This window comes from Pezoporus wallicus, unplaced genomic scaffold (assembly GCF_028554395.1).
Source record: "Pezoporus wallicus isolate ANWC-B61680 ecotype Strahan unplaced genomic scaffold, APGP_CSIRO_Pwel_v1 contig_9101, whole genome shotgun sequence".
NCBI lineage: Eukaryota > Metazoa > Chordata > Aves > Psittaciformes > Psittacidae > Pezoporus > Pezoporus wallicus.
This window is the reverse complement of record NW_026637394.1, coordinates 131,914-147,631: the sequence shown is the minus strand read 5'-3', so window position 1 is coordinate 147,631 and position 15,718 is coordinate 131,914.

The window sequence follows — 15,718 nt, the reverse complement described above, 5'->3', positions numbered from 1 at the left end:
GATGCCTAGGCCAGAGCTGGAGAAGGATACTGAACCCCATTGACCTGAGTGTAGCTTACACGGAGATTTGCAGGCAGAGGAGGGAAGGATGCACATCAGGGGATGCAGTGAGTACACTGGAGGTGGCTATAGAAGATGCCATGTGTAACAGAGCACACAAACACTGGGCATTGGCATGGTTCTGTGATTCTGAACCCAGACCACATTCTGGTTGTGTTTCTGGTTTGAGGGATTGGATGTCTGTTGTTTCTCTTCCAACTAGACTTGACATGTGTACTCAGAAGCTGATCTTCATTCTCTATTATTGATCTTGGAGAGCAGGTGTGGAAGTGGAGCCCTATCTAATGACAAGCCATCATGTTTGGATTAAATAGTCACACACCCAGCCAAAATGGGTGCTCAGGACTTTATCGAATGCTGGGAATAGACATGCTGCATTACTGATGTGTTACACCACTGTGTGAGTCACCATCCCTCGATTCCTGTCAGTGTGAAGCCTAAATGGTGATAATGGCGAAGGCAAATAGGAACCCCTGGCAATAGGCTGCTTTAAAGCTGCCATTTCTCTGTTCTAGAACAAAAGCTTCAGCTCCAACAATGTCATGTGGTGCTGTTAAGATTCAGCCTTTGCCCTGGAGTTCAGCTACATGTGCAATTACACCGGGACAACTACACATTAGTAGCTCCCACAAGCAGAAGGTGCTTCACTGATTAACTCAGGTCAGAGCCATCTCCACAGGCTGCAAAACCTTGCTCCATTAGGGTGCTCAGAGGGTTGTGCTTTGGTGTGTGTAAGGCAAGTAGAGAAGCAAGTCTTTGCCTCTTACTTGTTTGGTTGTTACCCTGTCCCCTGTCACCCCTGTCTGTCCTGTCCTCCTGTCTGTCTGCTTCCACAGCCAGGAACTCCATGGCAGTGCAGGCCCCTCTTAAAACACCCTCAGTTCCCTACTAATGTGTCTGAGTCGTGATATGAAGAGAATTTACTAACACCAGGATATTCCTATCCATCTGTCCATCCAAGATCAGTATTTATTGCTCCTGACAGCAAAACTGGGGCAGGAAGGAGGAGGCCAGCAGGTCAGTGTGTACTGGAAGGATGGTGTCAGGGAGGGGGGACAGCAGTCTCTCTCAAAAGAGACTTTATATCCCTTGGAATGATGTTAGAGGGACCAGGAGCATGTGGTGCTCTCTTCTGTCCTCCCACTTAGAGAAGGACAGCTGTCTCTGTGGCTGGTGTTTGCCTGGGACAGCAGGCTTGGAAGAGGGAAGAAAGCAACAAGTCTTTCTTCTTCCTGTGGGGAGGAAGCTTTATCTTCTCCCTTTGGCAAGAGCTGCTCTGCAAAGTGACAGGCACTGCAAGGCAGAAGAAAGGTGGAGTCTAGGAGGTTCCCCCTCACTGCAAATCAGAGCACAGTGTTCTGTGAGCCTAAACCTTGGCTTATTCAATGGGATTTTGGCTTCCCAGGGCAGTGCTGGTGCTTGGCCTTCATTAAACCCTTTGTAAGCTCCTACAGATGCTTCCTACTCTTTGCAGTGTTTTCAGGAGGACTTCTATGAGAAATTGTGAGCATTCCCAAGCTGGCCTTGTGTTCCAGAGGTAACCAGAACCCCACTGATTCCCATGGTGATTCCCTGTGTTACTTGTGTGCTTTGCAGCTTTGCTCAGAAAGGAAAGGGCTGAGTCATGTTGACATGCACGTAGGAAGGTCATTTATTCCTCGTAGTGGTGGGGAGCCCATTGCTGCTGCTCACGCCCTGCTCTGAACTGATGTCTTGTCCACCAGTAGCTATTTAGTGTGATAATGGCGTTTGATAGACTGGACACAAACACCATTGTCACACTCCACAGCTCTGGAGGTAGGAGATCCTTAGGCCATGGAAGGAGTGCTATAGGTACATGGCAGACCTCAGCGGGGGGCTTCAGAGACCTGCAGAGCATAAAGACCATGGTTATGCAGATTTACACCCGGTACAGCAGGAGCCTCATCAGGGAGGAATCCTGATGCTAGAGTTTATATTTGTTCTCCCTATACTTGTTTTTACCAGCATTTCAGAGCTATGGGTATTCAGTTATGTGTCACCACCACGTCTGAGTACTGCAGGGAAGCAGAGAAGAGAAACAGGAGCACAGGGAAGGCAGGAGAATAGAAACCAGAGCTTGGGTGAGAGTAGTAGCCTTTGTATCTTACTCCACCATGTATCCCCTTCTCCCTCAGTCTCTAAAGACTGTCAGCCAGTGTGAGCATCCGTGCAAGATCACACTGGATATTAAGTGGAAGAAACACTGACCTGTGCAGGGAGAATGTAGCTTTGGGAAGGTGCAAGTCAGCTAGTGAGTGTTCACTAATAGGAATAGCAAAGGAGTTTTGGTAACTAACTGATAGCTGTAATGAAGCCTGCTCTCTTGAAGCCTGCTCTCTTAAAGGAAGCTGCCCTGGTGCTGTGTCACACAGAGGTTCAGCTCACTCTGTTCTTCAGCATCAGAAGCCAAAGGAGCACAAGTACAGTACACCGCTCTCTAATTCATCCCAACATCAGTGTTCTTTCCCCTTACTTTTCCTCAGACACGTTTTACTCAGCTTCCTCTCTTCAGCAGAGCAGTGATCAGGTAAGATGCTACTTAATCCCTGAGGAGCAGCCTGACAGGTCTTGGCAGGTACAGTGTGAGAAGCTTCACTGGGAAATGTGTGTGACAGCAGGTATGGTGCAGCTGCAAGCAGGCACCTTTCTAGTTCTGCAACTGCATGGACGCTTCCAGCAATTCAACAGGAATCTTCCCAAGACAAAAGGTAATAAAAGAAAGGGAATGGCCGCTAGTTTTTAGTACTGCAGTGGAGAAAAAACCCTGGCACAATGGGGAAGTTACAGGCTGGTGCAGGGAGAAAGCAGAAACATCAGAGAAGAGGAACTAAATCCGCTTTTCCTTCTCTTCTGCTACTCATTGGTATAAAGAGGGTGACTGGAATGTTCTTGTTGAGCAGATAGCTGTGAAGAACAAGGAGGTTTTTCAAGAAGTATCTTGATGGATCCCAGAACCTGTCCCTTCTGTATATCCAGGTGTGGAAGATTCCTGTATCCCTGCTGAAGTGTGACCACACTTGCGGTCAGCTCAGCAGTCACAGTTCACCTGCACTGCTGATTTTTGTTCCTCCATTTAGCATTTCCCTCTCCTTGAGCACGGGAAGCACTTACCTGAGCCAGCTGCCAAGTGATCCTCTGGTGTGTCCTTAGGGCTTGGCAGGACTGAGGTGCTGTTGCAGCTTTGGGGGGTCCTTGGAGGAACTGGGTTCCTTTTGGGAGTCACCAGCAGTGGGGAGCTGTGGAAAGCTCTGCTCCCAGGGGCCACTTTCCCCTTCCCTTTATGGGATCCTGAGCTTTGAAAGTAAACATTTCCTTCTCTCTCTGATAAGTCCTATTAAAATATTGATCTGGGGGAGGGAGATGGCCCTCACTGCAAGGGCCAGAGTCACCTTTAGTCACACGGAGCAGGGGAAAGAGCTCTGCAATCCCCATCTGCTCTGTCCCCTCAGAGAGAGCATAGGAGGGTAGGGAAAACTGCAAAACCCAGGGTATTTCCAGCTGCCTGTTGTGCTTAACCCTGACGGAGCGTGGTTAGTCTTCAGCTTAGATGCTTACCTCTTCCAGGGAGATGATTTCATCAGCACCTCAGATCACAGGGCTAACTTACTGTCCATGCTGGGCTTTACCAATCTGTTTCCCATTGTTAACGTTGAATTACTGCCTTTTCTGCCCAGGAACTTTTAGAACCCAAAGAGGCTGTCGTGTTTTTAGTGTGGTTCACTTTCCAGCTATGAGATGGGGGAAAAATCTGGCTTTAGCTGAGCTGATCTGGACACCGATGGCAAACCAGGTATTACACACACGTTTCAGGACCTGTATTTATAGGTTCTTAACAGTCTTATCACTGCACATCCGGTTCAAGAGCAGCTTTTCCCCTTAGAAAACCTCCATACTTTACAATTCTCAGGGATTTAATGGCACAATTTCATAACCTTAGTTGTAAAAGCCATGTCAGCGGCTACTGTAGATGACAGGACTGTACCCTTTCCAGTTCTGATGCAGAAAGACTTGCATTAGCCCAAAGCACAGATGAATAATGCTGCCACGGATCTCCTTAGAATTCCTCCTGAAGCAGGCCCTGCTTTGCAGTTGGCACTGTGGGTTTGGGGTAAAAGTCTCCCATTAGGGACTTGTGCATTCACACAGTGTAAAGCTGACAGAATTACTAGTAGCAGTTGCCCAAAATCAGCCGAGAAAGGCTAAAATGTGCTCCTTTGAATGGCAGAGGCAACACCACTTACTTCTGGGTTGTGCTTCAGGACAAAATGGCAACGGGTAGGTGAAGCACTGCCCTGGAGCTGGGGCTCAACAGCCTTGCGACACTGGGTCCTGCTGCAGTTTGGCTCCAGTTCTTTGCAATTGAATGCCAAAGGATTTGGAAATTCCTGAAAAAAAAAAAAAAGAGAAGGGAACTGGTTTGTTGAAATGTTACGAAAGGTGACACAAGGACAGATAGCGCAACACACGTTGGACAGGCATCCCAGCACCAAGTGCTTCCTTTGAAATCCACAGGTATGAGCCCAAGTGAAATGATCTGACTTTGAAGCTCAGTCTGACTTAGAAGCTGGCAGAGGCCTCCAAAGGGCCCTAAATGGTGCCGTGGTTCCATTTTATGAGCATAGCTCCTGGTGACCAAGGTGTCACTATCCAGAGGGTGAAATTTCATCTATAGGAGAGCTCCCTCTGGTCGTTTTCTTACGTAAAATGTGGAGGATAGAAAGAGTGAAACAGAAACCTGAGGAATGGAGCCGGTTCTGTGTGCCAAGAGGGAGAGCACAGCTCCCAAACTGCTTCCCACAGGGGCTATGTTAGGAAGCTTTTCATTACAATCAGGGAGAAGCTGTAAGGGTTGTGAGCGCTATAAATCCCTGTGGAAGAGTAAAATCCCCAGCCAAGGGAGCCCTGATCCTGCCATCCTCTGGAACCCTGATATTTAACAGTTCTCCTTCCCAGGATTCCAGCCTCAGAACTGTTGCACTGATGGCCATTCCCAAATGAGAACTCGTATCCATGTGGCTTTCCTCCAGCTCTGTCGGTATTGAGCACAGAATCAATACTCTTGAACTGATTTGGTTTGGCTGTTTCACCTGTGGAAAAATCCCGTGTCAGCCTGCCAGTGGTGGGATGGCTTCCCTGGATCCAGACGTCCAGACGGAGCTGGGCTGGAGGTCCAGGCTGCATCCTGCCACATACTCAGCATTGTAACTGAATTCGTCCCTTCACTGTGAGCTGTTGGTTTCAGTGAATCCATGCTGACTTGCATCAGTTTAGGGCAATAACCACGGAGCTTTTAGAGGGAATTGCATCGGGAGTTCAAATGGGCAGAGCTGCTGTTTATCCCAGATTACTGCAGTATTCAAGGGGCATCAAGCACTCAAGGAAGCCTCTTTACCACTGCTAATACCACAATGTGATCGACGAAGGCGAGGCATATCTAGTGCTGGGCCAGTGGAGATCATGGAAGGGAGGATGCTGTGACCCTTGTAAGTCAATGGCCAGCAGTTAAAGATTACCTGTTCTGGTCATTGTGGCTACTCGATGGCGAAAGATTAACTCGGAGCAGCATAAAGTAGAGCAAAGGTGTTTAACCTGGCAACCGTGATCCCTTCTGCTTGCCACTGGGGCTCAGTAAACGGGATCGATTGGAGTTTCCCAATCGTGGAACTCGGGACAGCAGTTCCCGATCGTAACCACTCGCCACGGGGCACATCCCGCACGCAGCGCTGGGGCTGAGGATCACGTGCAGATGGCGGGGGTCAAGTCTGACTGGCAGTGTCCGTCCATCACAGGGAAGTAGCTGGGGTAGGATTGAAGCGATCCTGATGTGGGCTAACAGCTCAGCCCGATGTTGATGTACGTACTACAGGGGATGGCAGCTCCCTGTCCTGCTGCATAGCGAGCTCTCTTGCTCTGCAGCCGTTAAATGCAAGGGGTTTAGTCGACGCGCCACAAAGGTCCATGATCACAGAAACATAAGCCAACTTCTGCCTCATCCGTCACTTCCCTCTGAACCCCATCAGGTGCTGACACGCTGCACGCAGGGGATACGCAAGGTTTAAGCTCAGAATCGCAGCTAAAGGCCGGCCGTTTACTTTTGGAATCCAAATCCCAGTGGGATCACTCGCTTGGCTCAGCAGTGGCCCGTGCCTCAGGAAGACAAGAAACCCCTCTCAGCATCCGCTGCCTCCTCCGGTCTATGGACTGAGTCACTTGGCTATCCCCGGGCCCTCTGCTCATGGGTGTTCTGTACCACCCACCCCGGGGGTGCCTCTCCTCTCGGCACAGGGGGGTTTACACACCGCAGCCGTGGCACAGCCACCACCCTGAGCAGGAGCTGCCCGTGGAGCAGGCTCAGCGCAGCGTGAAGGGCTTTGGTGCCGACGAGGACGAGCACCCTCATGGATTTACAGGTAAAAACCCCTTTTCAATCCTCTTTAAGGGCTTGGTAAGACTTTAGTGGCCAGAAACGTTGCTGCCATTCCCATTGCCATTCCCATTGCCATTCCCTATTCCCCATTCCCATTGCCATTCCCTATTCCCCATTCCCATTGCCATTCCCTATTCCCGTTCCCATTGCCATTCCCATTGCCATTCCCTATTCCCCATTCCCATTGCCATTCCCTATTTCCCATTCCCATTGCCATTCCCATTGCCGTTCCCTATTCCCCATTCCCATTGCCATTCCCTATTCCCCATTCCCATTCCCTATTCCCCATTCCCATTCCCTATTCCCCATTCCCATTGCCATTCCCTATTCCCCATTCCCATTCCCTATTCCCCATTCCCATTGCCATTCTCTAATCCCCATTCCCATTCCCTATTCCCATTCCCTATTCCCCATTCCCATTCCCTATTCCCCATTCCCATTGCCATTCCCTATTCCCCATTCCCATTGCCATTCTCTAATCCCCATTGCCATTCCCTATTCCCCATTCCCATTGCCATTCTCTAATCCCCATTCCCATTGCCATTCCCTATTCCCCATTCCCATTCCCATCCCCGTTCCCATCCCCATCCCCAGGACAGGCGCGTGCAGCATCCCCATGTGCCTGTGGCAGCCGGAGGGGCCATGGCGCTGCCCGAGGGGCGGGGCGGGGCCCAGGGGGCGCTCTCGAACCTTCTGGAAGGGGCCGGGCAGGTGCTGAGGCGGCTCTGCCTGAGGCGATGGCCGCCCCTCGGGGCCCAGCAGCCACCAGCCACCAGCCACCATCCGCAGCGGGAAGGAGAGGAGGGACCCCGTGCGGGGTGCAGCGGGGTGCTGGGGAGCGCAGCACCGCAGCAGTGAGTGAGAGCTGCGAGGGCAGGGGGGAATGGGGGCTTCGGCCCCGCCGCCTCCCTCCCTCGTGCTGCAGGTGCGGCCTCCAGGTTGCGCAGCCAAAAAGGATTCGGGGGAGATTTTCACGCCCTTCTCCTTGGCTTTGCTGTTCGGATGAGGACTGCAGGTGCGAAAGCGGGGTGAAAAGCGATGGGTTTCTAAGGCCGTGTTGGTGCTTTAAACCTTTCCCTCCTCCGCCGCCTTGACCTGGGAAAAGAGCCATGGGCGTGAAGTAAAAGCCAAGGAACAGCCAGGGAAAGGGCGGTTCGATGTGCCTTGGTAGGGTTTGTGCTGGGTTTTTCTTGCCTGTGCTCCTCTGCACCTCTTCCCTCTCAAACAGGGCAGTGTAAGGATGATAGCGACGGCGTGGGGACAAAAAGGCCTCAGTGTTTTAGGTGACATTGCAGATGGTTTCCTTGCTAAACATCAACTTTGCACAGATAAAGTGTGTACTATTAGGCTAAATAACTGTTACTTAACCTAACAGTTAACACCTACCACCCTATGCAGCATGACATTGGATTTCATGTGGCTTTTCCCGCCCTGGATGCCACAGCTCTCCCAAAATCCCCATTTCAAGACCTCAATGATAGCGAATCTGCTGTTTGTTTCTCTTCCTTGCCTGTCTCTATGGGTGGTGGGTGATCCCACGGGCAGAACGTGTCCTGGGGCAGGGTATGGGCAGCACAGCTGGTCTGCATTTGCTGAGATTAATGCAGGTGCTGAGCGTGAGGCACCCTCGGGTCTCTGTGTGTCAGAAGGATTTCTGCAGTGTAAAAAGAAAGGATTGAAGCAGGGAGAAAAGGGAGGAAACAGCTCCTGCTAAAGCACTGGGGAGCTCTCAAGTGTTCCTCTTTGTTCTAAGGCTGAAGAATGCTGTGGAGAGGATTCAGTGAGCAGGAGCTGGCTCTCAGCTGGACACCTCAATGGCCATAGCATCTGTCAGCTATGAGCAGCTCACGCGTTGCAGGCAAGTGGCACATAGGAACGGGCGGCGAGTGAAACATGGATCCTGAGCTCAGCATACACTGGAGCAGCAGCAGGTCCTGGCCTAGCACTGGGGACTGCAGCATTAACATCGAAAGAGGAATTGCTCATTGAGGCTGCAGAGGCAGAGAAGGGAGTGCCCCAGGTGATTGGGCAAGCAGGCAATCAATTAAGGCTTCATCAAGATCAGGTGTGAGGGGATCTTTCTAGGGTGTTCAGTCGGCAAAGTGATAGCCATGTGGCTGGACCCTCAGAATAGCCTCTGTTAACCTGGGGAGGCGCAGGGGCCTGGATGTACTGCACAGCAACAGCTCTGGGCTTCTGGAAGCTGCTCTTCAGGACTGACTCAGCTGGAGGGAGTGAGCTGCCACTGACAAGTAAGTAGACTTCTAATCCTTGGTTGTAATGGGATGGCTCTGAGGGCTCAGCACTTAAAACAGGAGGTGGTGTTCCTTTGGTATGGATTAAGCTTGATGCCCTTTACAGAGGGGGCATTGGTGGGAAATGAGCTGCATCAGCAGTAAATTGCCAGGCAACTTGTGTCCCTCCAATCTTTGTGTTGTCTTGAAGGTATTGTTAATGGAACCGGAGGTGGCCTTGTGCCTGGGGCTCTGGGTGGCCTGGGCACGTGTGATGGTGCCTGGGTCCATGCTGCTGCTGTGGGGTTTGTGCTCTGGGTGGAGGGAGCTTTCTGGAGGAAAAGGACGGAATGAAATGTGCTTTTCAAAGTCAGCTCTTGGAATTGGGGTTTTGCACTGACTAAGCTGTGTGGCACAGAACTCCCAAAGCCAGTGCTGATGGACTGGGCTAAGGCATTCATGTCCCAGCAGTTTAGAAGGTCTGGGCTTTGCTAAATATCTGTTTGATGTTTGCGTGGGCAGCTGCAGCGTATGCGTTGATAGAACTTAACTGTGTGTGGAACAGGAATGTTGGCACTGGAGTCCCAGCAGCCGAGATAAAAGGTGATGATCTCCTCACTTGTGGCCTTCTTGACTGGAGGCTTCCCTTTCATGGAGGGGTTAGAAGGCAGCTACGGAGTGCCAGACCTCATGCAGGCATTGAGGGACTGTCAGGCAGAACACGCTCTGTCGTGTTGTGGAGCTGGGTGAGAGTCTGGATCTGGGTGGGTGTTGCTGAGGAGCTGCTGTGTTTGGAGGTGCAGCACGTGGCTGAGCATTGCTCTGGCTGAGGCAGAGCTGGTTTGTCACACGTGGTGAGGCACATTGAGGTCCTGAGGTCCATGGTGCTCCCCTGTGGTCCCCAGGACTGGTTGCCTTGTCCAGCAGGCAATGGTGGATGCTGTGTGTGGAATTCTCTATTGGTGCAGTGCCCTACAGCTCTGAGGTTCTTTACATTGCTATTTGACGTGAGTACTCTCAGCAAAGCTTCAGACATGCTTGTGCTGCTGTTTGAGATCAAAGAACATCCCATCCTCTACCTCACCATGAAACAGCTGCTGTGAAAGCAAAAACGTTCAATAATGGGGTTGTTCCTTGTGTGTGTTCGTGCAATCCATAATAACACTGACATGTGGTTGCGTTTGCAAAAGGAGCTTGAGCTCAGTGTAAGAGGGAGGAGCTGCTCATCCTCCTGCTGGATGGGGAAGTGACTGCATGCAGGAGCTCCTTAAGGAATCCCTGAACTCTTTCTAAACTCTTGGGAGCTGGATGCCAGTGATGGGAATTAGCTGCCTGCGTAACCATATACCAGTTCAGCTCCCCTATTGCCACTGGGTTTCCAGGTTAGACTATGTTGCAGAATTCAGTTAAAAGAATGAATTTGAGGCTTTCTTTTTTCTGTGCTTCGATTCTTAATATTGCATTGGTATTAGTGTCTGCAAAAGGAAGTAGTTGCTGGTCAAACCCTTTTTCTTTCTGTATTTTTTAATGGAGAAATGAAAACCCGCATGAGCTTTTTAAAGGAGAAAACAGCCCCAAGGTGGGGGAGGGAAATGCTGTTTGCTTTGTGACAAATGCTTGCTCTAATATCTATTGCCTGAAAACAGGTTTATTTGGAGACACTAAGATATTTCAGTGCTTTCGGAGCAAGGTATCTGCTGTATCAGTCTCTAATGGTCCCTATGGGGGGTTTATAGCCACTGTATAACCCCATAATGCATCAGGGCACCCTGTATTGCTGAATCACTGATAGCATCTCAGAACACAAAGCGTGTATCTAATCTCTGCACCTTTAGAGCATGTGTTTAGCCTCAGAGGAGTCAGCTTCAGCTGAAGGAGTCTGGATTTTATGGAGGTTTAATTTTAAAGGCTAAAACTTGGTACTGGCACTAAAGAGAAATGACACTTTCCAACCTCTTGTATTGGCAGTCAATTCAATTCTTGGTTCAGTGATCTCTTCATTTAAAGATCAAGTAAAAATCAGTTGTTTTCTTGTCCAAGTAACACCTCTTTCTGTAATGTGCAGTCATTTCAGCAGGGTTTGCTTTCAAGGTTCACTCAGATCTTTCTCTGCTTAGCAAGTTACAAATCAGAGCTATGCTTACAGGATAAATGCTGTATGAAAGGAAACATGGAACTCACCTGCTCTTCCTACAGCACTCCTGAAACCTTGGGTTTCTTCTGAGGCAGTTTATTGTGACTGGAGGACTCAAAGCACCACATACACAGGCCTTTCTCCCCCGTGGAAAGAGGGCTATTTCCTCCAGGTGTGAGCTGATGGCTTCCACCCGAGCGGTGTGTGGTGGGACTGGCACTGTGCAAAGGTGGCACTTGTGCCTCTGTGTCCCAGCCACAGGGCTGGCTGTGTTAAAGATTACTCGAGCACCAGCCTGCTCTTGGGTCTGAGCAGTGCTGCTTCTCTAGCACTTAGCCTGGGCTCTGTTTGCCCCGGGAGAGAGAGGGCTTCGTTTCTCAGGATGCCATTCATTGTGGCTTCAACCCCCGTGCCCAGGTTTGGGCACTGGGAGCCTGTTCTCCTGTTGGGGGCTGTGGGGCTTTACAAGCCCCCGAGATAGGCAGAGAGGAACCTAGGTTTGAATGTTGTGAAATAGCCTTCTGGTGGGGAAAAGCACATGCGTTCCCCGTGGTGGAGTGAGGTGGTGTATTCTCGGGGCTTCCTGCTGCTCACAGCTATTTCACATACATGAACTTGAGCATATTAAATATTAACCCTTCTTATCAGCCCTCTGTAAGCATTGAGCTCTGCTTTAACTTCAGGTGAATGAACAAACCCTCTGGGGTGATTTGTTGGTCTCTTCTCCCAAGAAACAAGCAATAGGACAGGAGGAGATGGCCTCAGGTTGCACCAGGGGAGGTTTAGGCTGGATATTAGGAACAACTTGTGCACCAGAAAGGTTGTCAAGCTCTGGAACAGGCTGCCCAGCTGGAGTCACCATCCCGGGGTGTATCTAAAAGACATGGATGCAGCACATAGGGATGTGGACTTGGCAGTGGGAGGTGTGATGGTTGGTGGCTGTCTTGGCCACAGTGGGCCTGAAGCGGTGGAGTTTAAATGTGTTGGTGCCATGAGATTAAAGGTCGGCAGAGCTGCTGCCCTGGTAGCAGGAGAGCAAACACCCGGGAGCTGGGGGGCAGTGTCCCTGAGAAACTGCTTGTGAAGGCTCTGAGGTCCATGAGTGTTGCTTGGGCTTTAAGAACCAGCTTTTTAAAGCAGCTCTAGGAGCAGGCGATCCCTGTCCTTCCCAGGGCTTCCAGACTTGTACAGTTCCAAGGTGGGGGGGAACGTCTTGGCCTGTCCAAGGCTTTTTCTGAAAGCCCCTCTGCACTGCTTTAGTTTACAGTGGTTCTTTGAGGGTAACAGGTAGTGCAGGAGGGTTCATAAATTGGAACAGGGAAGTGCCAGGGGCTCTGGGGGGTCAACCAGAGACTGTCCTAATGCAGCTGAGATGGGATCTGGCCATGTAACCAGAGCACATGGAGTGTGATCCCAGCTTTCTGTCCTAATGCAGCTGAGATGGGATCTGGCCCTGTAACCAGAGCACATGGAGTGTGATCCCAGCTTTCTGCCCTAATGCAGCTGAGATGGGATCTGGCCGTGTAACCACAGAGCACATGGAGTGTGAGCCCAGCTTTCAGATACTGTGCTTGGGAGCATGAGAGCAGGAGGGAACTGAGCACAGGCCGTTGCAAAGTGCTTATTGGGGTTCTCTGCTCCAGCACCTATTCAAGTGATGGGTATTGGAGTAAGTGTGATACTGGGAATGAGTTGGAATGCTTCTGTATGGAGAATAGCAGGCATTCCAAATCCGAAGGATGCTGTGGCATTCAGAGAAGGGAATCTGCTTGATATGAGCTTTTGCATTTGCAAGACATCCAATGGGCTCTTAAAGCACTGAAGCTGATGGGGTAGAAGGGGATATATATATATATACACACATCCCATATAACCAAGTATGAAGCTATAGGAGAGGCAATCGAATGGAGTCAGTCTGTCCCCAGGAGTTTCTCAAGGATCTATAGCTGCATTTCCAATGTGTTTAGGCTGTCATTCCCATTTGCACTGTGAAAGGTTTTGCTGAGCCCCTGTTTTGAGTTCTTGGGGGGGGTGGGGGGTGTCACCTCCTGCCCCCTCCTGCTCTGCCAGCAGGAGCCAGCAGCCATGAACAAACAGGATGCCTGTAGGTGACCCCCAGAAGTGACTGCTGGGTCACTGGACTCCTGGCCTTCAGCATGTGGGCAGGTGTGCTCAAACAAAGCCATTTAAACACATGCCAGGGCACAGGTACAGTGTGGGGAGGATATGTATGTGTATATATACATCAGTCTTGGAGCAAAAAGGGAAGCGGGGAAGAAAAAGGCGTTTTTCATGAGTACAACAAGCAAACCCAGTGGCAATCCTTTCTGCAGATTGACCTCAAGTTGAGGCAGTCAAATGAGCCTCACCTCTCTCTGTCAGATGCCATTCATGTTCTGTTGTTGGATATTGTTGAGTTTGTGCTCTGGACTTCCTAGGAAACCCTTACTTGTGCATGCCATAAGCATTGAAAAGCCTCTGACTTCCCTGAAGGTCGTGTTTGTTTCCATGTTGTTCCATATGAAATGCAAGAAACTGTCACTTCCTGAACTGTGGTGAATAGTCGGTAATGTCCTCAGAGTGCCTTCAGTTGCTTCCATCCATTCTTCTTACTGTGACTTCAGATACTGGTGGTAGGCTTGGGTTTGATAGCTACTTGTCCTCTGGCAAAAGGAGCGGGAGTAAGGGAATGTGGTGGTTCAGGCTTTGTGAGCAAGAGCTGAAGGAGCCTGGGAGTGGATGTAGCACAGAGGCTTCATCCCTTTTCTTCCCTTCTTTTTCTTGTAGAGGCACAGGAAAGCAGTGCAAGGTGATGCTAGAGTTGTTTATGGTAAAACTATCCTTATGTACTGGGTGTGTAGCACCAGATGTAATCCAGGGGTTTGATGTGCTCGTGAAGGCAGCAGAGATTTGGGAACTGGCTCTGATCTGAGTTTCCTGGATCCTGCATTCAAGGCTGAAGAAAGCAGACACAAAGGCAGCTGTTAAACATTCAGAGGAGAAGGGGTGTCCTCGGAAGCTGGAGGCCCTTGTCATTTGGAGAGATGAAGTTAGAGATGAAGCAAGATCTTGTTTCCTGGAGTCCACAGTGGGGAAGATGCAAGTTCTGGTCCAAACCTCTGGTTTAGAAGAGCTGATACTGACTCTCCTTAGTGTTTGTGCCTATGCTTCAGGCCTGATTAATTTGTGTTCTAAAAGCTGTAAGAGGTTTTCTTAGCAAACAGTACCTCAGCATCTCCATTACTGTGAGAATTCAGAGTCCAAAACCATTAAAGACATCTGCATTTTGGTTGCATTTGGAGCTGTTACCACTTCTTCCCTATGCTGGTGTGCCGCCAAGCTTGTACTTGTTAACAGCACATCAACACAGAGCTTTTGCCCTTGTTCTGGTCCATATTCTTCTGGCACAGTGTCACTGCCCCCATTTAGGCCAGGAGAGCAGTCGTCAGCGTGGCTTGTTGCTGAGGAGCACTTTGGTTTGGCTTGGGCTGCTTCTTGTCATGGGATTAATGGGATGTCTGCCTTGGGGGTGTTGGGGTCAGCACTGTTGTGACAAGTAGAAGAAAGGAGCACCAGGGAGGTGTTTCCTGCCTCGCTCTCAAATAACAAAGCCCTTTATACAAGGGGAGGAAAGAGAATTCATAATCTGGACTGGATGCTCCTTTTTATCTTTAAAAGCCTGGGGCACAATTGGGAAACAGTGAGTCCAAGAGCTGCATGTTGTAACAGGCATTGAGATAACGTGGAATCACATTCCTATTGACATTGCTATTAGAGACTGAGCCACCTGGGTGCTGGATGAGGACACAGAACTGGTTAAAACTTGACACTTTTCTTACAAGCTGTTGTTCTGGAGCCCTGGAGCAAAGGAAATGACTGGCTGGTAGGGAAAATGTTGTCAGCTGTGGGGACAAGAACCTCCGCAGTTCCCTGAATTCCAGAGGGAGGGAATTCCTGTACTAGCACAAAATATTTACCTCTGGTTGCTTCCAAGGGTGCTTTTGGTTTTGTTCTGTGTAAAGAAGCCCTTAAAGCTGAAGCTGTGCAGCAGCAAACCAGAATCCTCAGAGGCACAGCAGAGTCTGCCCGCTGCATGCGACCCGTGTTTGCCAAGCATGGACCTCGTGTCCATCTCTGTTACCCTTTAACTTCAGGCCGAGGGGCAAAGTTTGCTTTTGTTTAAGAACTGATTTCGCAGCGGTTGTGTCCTCTGTCCACTCCAGGATTGGCAGCTCTATGAAATGGGAACTGGGGTGGCCAGTTTTCCAGCACAGAGGTGCACCCACAAACACACAGTGTGCACTGAGCCTGAAAAGGTGAAAGCATGCAGCAAGTAATGAGTCAGAATTAGCAGAGCGAGCAGAGGCCTTACCTTTGTGCCACTGTTCCCGCAGGTATGCGGCAAAACCGATGCTGTGCTTGTCCTGATATTACAGGCCCTCGGAAAAAGTCTCTCACCTTCTTTCCCATAAGCTTCCTTTAAGGTCTCTCTGGAGCCTTCTCTTCTCCAGGCTGCCCCAGCCCAGCTCTCTCAGCCTGGCTCCAGAGCAGAGCTGCTCCAGCCCTTGCAGCAGCTCTGTGGCCTTCTCTTGACATGCTCCAGCAGCTCCATGTCCCTCTTGTACTGAGGACCCCAGAGTTGGGTGCAGGATTGCAGGGGGGAGTCTCGCCAGAGCAGAGCATAGCAGGAGGTCCCCTCCTTTGACCAAAGGGTAATTGCAGTTTGAGCATCTAAAAGCTAGGCAAAGACTACATTGCAGGGTTAACCTGATTGCTCTCCCTGTTAATATATATAATTCCATGCTTTATATTCCCAGAGTCCTGTTTCTGACACCTGCCTCA